The sequence below is a fragment of the Pteropus vampyrus genome, unplaced genomic scaffold (assembly GCF_000151845.1).
Source record: "Pteropus vampyrus isolate Shadow unplaced genomic scaffold, Pvam_2.0 Scaffold17, whole genome shotgun sequence".
Classification (NCBI taxonomy): Eukaryota; Metazoa; Chordata; class Mammalia; order Chiroptera; family Pteropodidae; genus Pteropus; species Pteropus vampyrus.
The window spans coordinates 4,179,095-4,186,415 of NW_011888798.1; the positions used below are offsets into that span (position 1 = coordinate 4,179,095).

Genomic DNA, 7,321 nt, shown 5'->3' on the forward strand with positions numbered 1-7,321 from the left:
AGTAGGTGGCAAGTGTATGTGTTCAGCGTTTAGTGAGTAGCTAAGTGTTATTAGAACACCAGATGTGGCAGAATGAAGTGAAATATACTAAGAAATTTGTATATATTCCTCTAGACAATGGAAAACATTGAAGGATAATAACGGTAAGATGTGATTGGATTTTCTTCTGCAAGGGCCCGGATGACGTACTGAAGCTGGATGACCAATGAGGATACAGTAGTCCAAGTCAGACTTATCAAGGGTGTGAACCAGGCATCAAATTCAGCTGTCAATCGGGAAACAAAAACAAACAAAAAAAGGAGTTAGATTCTGGGAAACTTAGAAAAGGGTCTGATGTGACATCAAAATTTCAAACTTGGTTGCTGAGGCCATTAATAGAAATGGGGAAGTCAGGAGGAACAGAAGATTTGAAGCAATAAGAGATGAGGAGTAGACTTTCTAAATACATCTCAGATACCTTACCAGAAGTTTTTCTTTTTTCCTTTTACGGTCAGTAGCTCAAATTGAAGCCATAACTCTTTCAGAAAAATTCCAGTTCTTTTTGGCATCAAGTAGAAGTTCTCTTTAAAGGCTGTCAGTCTCCCTCTATCAATTAAATTTTCTTGTCAGAACCCTTTCTAGTATTCTTTAAGTACCCTTGTGCACACATTGGTAACTCAGGAATCTCTGTCTTAATAGTCTTCTATATCACACAACACATTTATTTAATCCATTATGAAGTGTAATCACTGGTATTTCAGGAGAGATTTTTGCCAGCTTTCTTGTTGTAGAACCCCAGGAAATAGAGGCTGCCTTCCTTATTATATAATATGTCCCTTAAAAGGCTTATGAAAGTCACATGTCCAAAAGTTTAGTGATAGACTTACACTATGAAAGGAGATTTGGCGGTTGAAAGTTTTCTCATGTCATAGTATAATTTTACCATATGTATGCACATAATAATATTATACATTAAATGTAAAAATTAGAATATATTTCTAAAAATTTATCTGTTTAATATATTATTTTCTTAGGCCATTTGAGGTTGTGGTTTTAGAACAAAATTCTTATGTGCTTTCCTTTATTCTTTTGATAAATGTTTGTTGAACTTTGTGATATGCCCTGCTCTAGGCACTGGGAATACAGAAGTGAATAAAATAAAAAAGTACCTGCTCTCATGAGTTTATATTCTTCTATTGGTGATAAGTCACAAATACCAGCTTTTGCAAAGAAATTGAGTAGAATGTTGCAATAACGTTGAAGGTGATGATATTTTACCAGATTATTAATTTTTTTAAATGTCAATAGAAAGTTAATAACTACACTACTATTTTTTTGTGATTAGGTTTTCTCTAGCAAGCTGTATTCTTATCAAAAGTTGAATAGATATGAGAAGTTTAACTTTAGATTCCAGGAAATTTATTTATGTTTAAAGCAATAACTTTAAAGTTCTCTTTAGTTCTTCACAGACTAAACCTCATGTTTAGACACAAGCTTCAATGGTATAACTCCATATCAGTATGTATATTACTTGGTTTTACTTTTTTTTCTTAACATACAAAAAATTAGCAGACATCAAAGGAATGTGCCTGGAGATTGAGAATATTCTTCATTTGGCACACCTAATAATTCAATCTTTCCTTCAATTTTACCATCTCTAGCATCAACTTTCATTTTTCTATTTGGCACATTTTTAAAATGCAGCAAAGTTCAAAATTTACCAAACATCTATATGCTTGCAAAAACACTACTAGAAAGGCCATTTAAAAACCTGACATTATTTAGTATGTACCAAGCACTGTTTAACATAAAATTAAATACCACCTCTAAAATAGAACTTTTGACTACAAAGCCATGCTATCATGCAAAAAGCATATCTCAGTATTGGAGATGTGATATAAGGTTGTAGCAAATTACAGGTTAAATATAAAAAAATAAAAATAAAGAATAGTTTGTATTGGGGATAAAAGCAAAACAAAAATAAACATGAGCATTGAATTAAGCAGCTCAAATTTGTTTTCCTGTCTCTCCCTTTGTGCCCTTGAGTGGTCAATCTTTAGGTTTACTATCAATATTTATAAATGATTAGAATATTAAACAAAATATATTTATATATTTATACATATATATGTGTAGATATATATATTTTACATATATATGTATATATATATATTACATATATGTGTGTGTATGTATATATGTAAAATATATATCTTCTAGCAATGGAAGTGTAACAGTGAATGCAGAATAGTTTCTATTCCCTTTTTTTTTAACCGGAAATTGGCAACCCCATGCATATTAGTATCACCTGAGGAACTTAAAACTGTTGTCAGATATGCACCACCCCATTCAGAGTTTAGAGAGACCAAGTCTGAGTACCAGTACACTTTTAAAACTCCCCAGGCAATTGTACTGTGCAGCCATACTTGGGAAGTATTGTTGTTTTTTCTTGCAGGGTTTGCAATATGTACAGAGAAAGTTCTTCCCAATTCCTATGGTTTGAATAGTACTTTGATGAAAGAGAGGAGAAAAAGAGAGAAGACTATAAATTACCTCTGCTGTCTCCAACAAGAGCCATATCCTCTGTATTTAGCACATCCTGAAAGTTAGTGTTTCTCAAGGTATGGATTTGGGATATCTACATAAAAATAATTGGGTTCTGATTAAAAGTGTAAAGTATTGAGCCCAGCCTCAGATCTCCTGAATCTGAATTTCAGTAGCATGGTGCATGGACAGAATTTCAAAGTTTTATTATGTACCTTAGAGAATCTCATGCATCCCAAATTTGAGAGTCACTGCTCTAAGTTAATGCCCTAAGCTCCACCGAGAATTTTTTTTTCTTAAATTTTCCCTAGCCTGGAAGAGATCTGTTGTTTGGTCATAAACATACTGCAGTTGCTGTTGAATAATTTCTAATTAGAATATGCTCCAGCTCAGTCAAATAACCAGAGAAATTAAAAAAGGGGTTCTGAGAAATATGCTCTAAGCTCACAGACAGATCAGAGATAGGTGAATTTCATGACCAATTTACCATTTCTTTGACCAACTGATTAAAACTGTCAAAAACAAAAAATAGTCATCAAACACCTATGTTTGTTGCTGTTGTTTTATTTATTTTGTTTTAAAGTACGCTAATTATATATGGGTTTCACTTGGAGAGTCAATGAGCCCTTTTGGTTTCTAATTCATAACTGTTTTCTCCAGAAGGCCTTCCCTGAATTTTGGATTACTTGAGCCAACTTACTATAGGTCTCCCAGCATCTTGTATAGTACTCAACATTCTTTATTGTTATTTTTTGTTTAATTGTCTGAACTTCCTACTAGGCAGCAGGATAGGAGAAAGCACATCTTCGTTTGTCTTGCTCACCACTATTTATCCGGCACTATGGGAGTTAAAGATTTTATGAAGGCACTCCTTGAATGTATAAAAAGTGATGCCATCCCCCACTGATGCTGGGGAAAATAAGCAAAAAGTAAGAATGTGTTCATGAAGTCACTGACCTTTAAGCATTTCTCCAGAGAAACTACGTATTCTAAGAGACACATTATAGTTATTGTATATTATACTATGCTATCCCTTCAACATATTTGGGGCTATACAGTTCAAGAATGTAAGATGGTGGATAAGCCTGAACAAAGGTAGAAGGATCATAAGCAAAAACTTATTAGCATCATCATAGTAATCATTATTTCATAGTATATAAGTTACAGATGACATACTTTCCTTCTGCTGATGAATTATGTTTTTTTGCTGTTTAATCTTCTACTAGTTTTAAATGCCATTTGTAGCCAGTATCATGTAAATGGTGCCCATCATTTCCCGTAGGGGAAAATCTGTAGTTCTGTAGTGTTATTGATTCTTGATTTTTTTTCAAGCATATTTGATGTTCAGGTGGCCAGAACAAACTGACAGTCTGAGTAGTGTATACATGAATCATTACCAGTAAGGTTTAAGAGATTTAGGAAATAACCAGGTATACAAGTCCCATATTATCACTTTCACTACCTTGTTTATGGAAAATATTTTAACTAATTATTTTCACATTTAGATTTTTATCATTACTTCCCAGAACTTCTTCAGGTAATGTAATTTTTTTTTTCTTGAATAAATCTTAATCCCTACATACATTTTAAAGGTAATATGAAAGTAACAAATGTTGCATTTACCATCTCTTTCCAGAACATTAAAAGAGAGAGTAAATGAGATTGAATCTGGTTTACACACCATTAGATAATAGTTCAGTTAGTGCACATTAATTTTTTAAGCTAAAATGTGAGGGGTAACAAATTGGATGCTGATCAGTGAGTGTTTATTTTTGGATCACTAAAATAAAGTAAAAAAAAAAAAAATGGCTGAGTTTTTGTCAATTATAAATTTTCTAATCCTGAAAGAATGCCATTAAAAATATTTTAATTTGATAGAAAAAAAAATGGAAGAGGTATATGTAACATATAAACAGGTCTGATTACCAAAATTAAAACAAACAAACAAACATGGTATGCTTATTTATAAAATTAAGAAAACTTGACCTAGGCCAGAATGGTGTATGAATCTATTTTATTTTTTCTAAATGTAATTCTATAACACACAAAAGATTATTATAAAATTATTTTATTATTATTATTTTGTCCAAATCTTTCATTTAGTTCCAATTGCCTGTTGCCACATGGTAGATGATTAATTTCCATCTTTGAAGATATTATGCAAATATGACAACAGTCACCCATATCCCCTCTCAGTTGTTGTCACTAAGCCAAGCTATACATATTTAGTTCCTTAATCTTCTCTCATAATTGAATCTCTCCAGCTGCTTAATCATTGTAGTGGTTTCTCCAATTTATCTGCTGAAAAATGGTGGGGAAAAATTGATATATTATATCTTAATTGTCTTACTCATAAAATTCAAAGTGGAAAATTGAAGTGACTGTACAGCTATATATATGTGATGAAGCTTCTGGAGTTCATAGTTCTGAGTATTTAGTTGCCTCCTACCCAGAATTAATAATGTGGAAATAAAAATCATAATTAAAATACAATATAAAAATAAGTTTAAAGCAATCGCACAAGGTATATGGTTGCCAAGTTATCGTTTATTTTATACAATAATTCTAATAGTTAAAAGTAACTTATTTAATTTCTACTTTATATTATGACTATTTAATAATTTCATGTAATTATTTGGTATGATTATTTAATACACTTTATATTTTAAATATCAAATGCACACTCTTTGATTTTGAATTTTTTTTGGCAATATTGTACTCTCTAAACCTACTTTATTTTGGCAGTAGCATACTTCCTAATTTAAACCTACTTTTTATTAGCCATTTGTCTTTTTTCAGGGTTGTGCAGAGTCTGTTAAATTTTCAAAAGAAAAAAATAATAATAAACTTGTGTATCTAGAACACATATACAAGTAGATCTTGAATTGGGTTCGTCGATTAAAATCTTTTTTCCCCAAAGGGCATTTTGTGAATTATAGGTTTATAAAAAATAGGTTTAGATATAAGTAAGATTTTTTCAAAAGGCGGAAATATAGGTGATTCAAGGAGAACTATACACCTCATCTTATTTATTTCAATCTATAAACAGAATTTTTATTTATATACTGGAAGTTACTCTATTTATAATTCAAGATAAATGAGAGCATGTATAAGACAAATCTAGTTTTTCCCTAGAATTTGACAGGAACTGAATCACTGTAACATAGGATCAACAATTTTTACAATATTTTCAATAGATATTGGCCCTGGGCCTTTGTATATGTTATTTAGGATCTCTGGCTCTCGCGCTCGCTCGCTCGCGCGCTCTCTCTCTCTCTCTCTCTCTCTCTCTCTCTCTCTCTCTCTCTCTAATATATTTTGCTTGTTTGTTTTGTTTTTTCGTTCTTTTGTAGTGAAGATGATCGAGAAGGTAGTCATGGTTTAAGCCAGCAATGTTTACTTATAGTTTCTGGATAAATTCAGACAGGCCTGATTCAGATTTCTATGATAATGCCAAGAGCATATCAAACGCATGATAATGTGAAGTTATAACCTCTAGGACTTAGTTTCCTTCTCTTCAAAGTGAGAATAACAATGCCTACTTCATAAGTTGTTGTGAAGATTAAGTAAATTAATTTGTCCAAAGAGTTTATTACAGCATCTGAAGACTATTTATTATTATTATTAACCATTAGTAGACAATGTTGCAGTGACCTTTTCAAAGCGGACTGGGCCTATTTTTATGTTCGACTACTGGATAATACTCAAGAGAGCAAAATAAAGTTTGTCTTTTTCATGTCTCTTTAGAAGTATAGTAAATTTGCTCTGGAAGGCATCAGAAAAATGACTTTTATTTATTACTTACCTTCTCAAATGGCAAGAACAGATCTTAAGTTGGGTAAATGGTAACTAGAACAGTTATAGTGAATTATACTCAATATGTATAGTATAGCACAATAGTCTTGTGGAGAAAAAGAAACTTCACAAAAAAGAGATAATTTGTATGGTGCAAACCCGGGTGTGAAGCCTTTGTGGTTCATTGTGGACAGCCATTCCAAAATGTGGCAATATAGGCATTAATTAACCATACATTGTTTCTTAATGTGTTATAGAATAGAGTAGAAAATGTAGAGTGATGGTATGTTAGTTATTCATTCTGCTGAAAAGAGACATAAGGAATTAAAACTACAACAACAATAAAAGGAACATCAAAAATGATGAGTCTGCAGAACAAGGTCTGTGAAAAATGATTTGGCAAGAAAAACAAAAAGGAGATAGATGGATGTAATCATCTGCAGGAATATGATGATGCCCAGAAAAGAAGTAACACAATGCTTTTCTCATCTATTGTCATTTAATATCGCCTTTCCTGTTTCTAATTTTGTGAGAATTATATCTTTATGTTCATTGTGGCTTCTAAAAGCACCACTATTCCATAAAAATGTCTAAAGGAAAAGATTATGCTATTTTTCTTTGCTTTTCAGAAATAATCCAATGATAATGAGCCCACATTCTTCAGTATGCAGTTTTAGGGATTTCTTCATCATATAGACCCAGGACAAGTATGAGGTCAAATGAAATGATTTCAAATCCTGAATCTCTCGCTAGCCATGCAACTTAATTTTCTTTATCTATAAAATGAGGATGACAGTAGGATTGCTGGGATGAGTAAATGATTTATACACAAGCTCTTAGCTCATGAAACTCTGCAGACAGGTCAGTGTGGTTGCTGCAGTTTGGCTGGGTCAGCAGGGTAGGTTTGCTTCCGGTCTCATTTATGTGGGGTACTTACTTTGGCCAGGACTTATTCAGTGTCTTCTCTCCTTCCCTTCTATTTATCTGAGTTCCCTTTTTCTCT

The 7,321-nt window shown here is 32.2% G+C and overlaps 1 protein-coding gene across 1 annotated transcript in view; it reads left to right on the forward strand.

Moving 5' to 3' along the window:
* The window catches only part of LRP1B (LDL receptor related protein 1B), a 1,708,438-nt gene that overhangs the window by 395,725 nt on the left and 1,305,392 nt on the right, over nt 1-7,321 (forward strand). The gene's annotated exons all lie outside the window — the stretch shown is intronic.